Genomic DNA, 445 nt, shown 5'->3' on the forward strand with positions numbered 1-445 from the left:
TTTTTTCCAAAATGGCAGCTATGGGGCAAAGTGAGCCAAATGCTGTGGAGTAATTTGAGCCAGTGTTTTAATGTACCCCACCATAAGGGACTGAAGTTATGTGAAATCTCTGAAGTATAAACTGGTATTTTAATGTGATATTACACAACTGGTATAGTTTGTCATATATATATATATATATATATATACAGGTGCATCTCAATAAATTAGAATGTCGTGGAAAAGTTCATTTATTTCAGTAATTCAACTCAAATTGTGAAACTCGTGTATTAAAGGCAGAGTAAGTGATTTTTCAAAAACACTTTATAAAACTGATTCGGGCCGAATCGCAAAACAAACTTGTAGCCAATCAGCAATAAGGGGCGTGTCTACTCGTGATGTGGAGGAGAGCGCGTTCAGTGCATGGGACGGACATTAGCCGAGCCGAGCGACAGAGAGATAGAGA

This window comes from Sinocyclocheilus rhinocerous, unplaced genomic scaffold, assembly GCF_001515625.1.
Source record: "Sinocyclocheilus rhinocerous isolate Xijiao unplaced genomic scaffold, SAMN03320098_v1.1 scaffold488, whole genome shotgun sequence".
NCBI lineage: Eukaryota > Metazoa > Chordata > Actinopteri > Cypriniformes > Cyprinidae > Sinocyclocheilus > Sinocyclocheilus rhinocerous.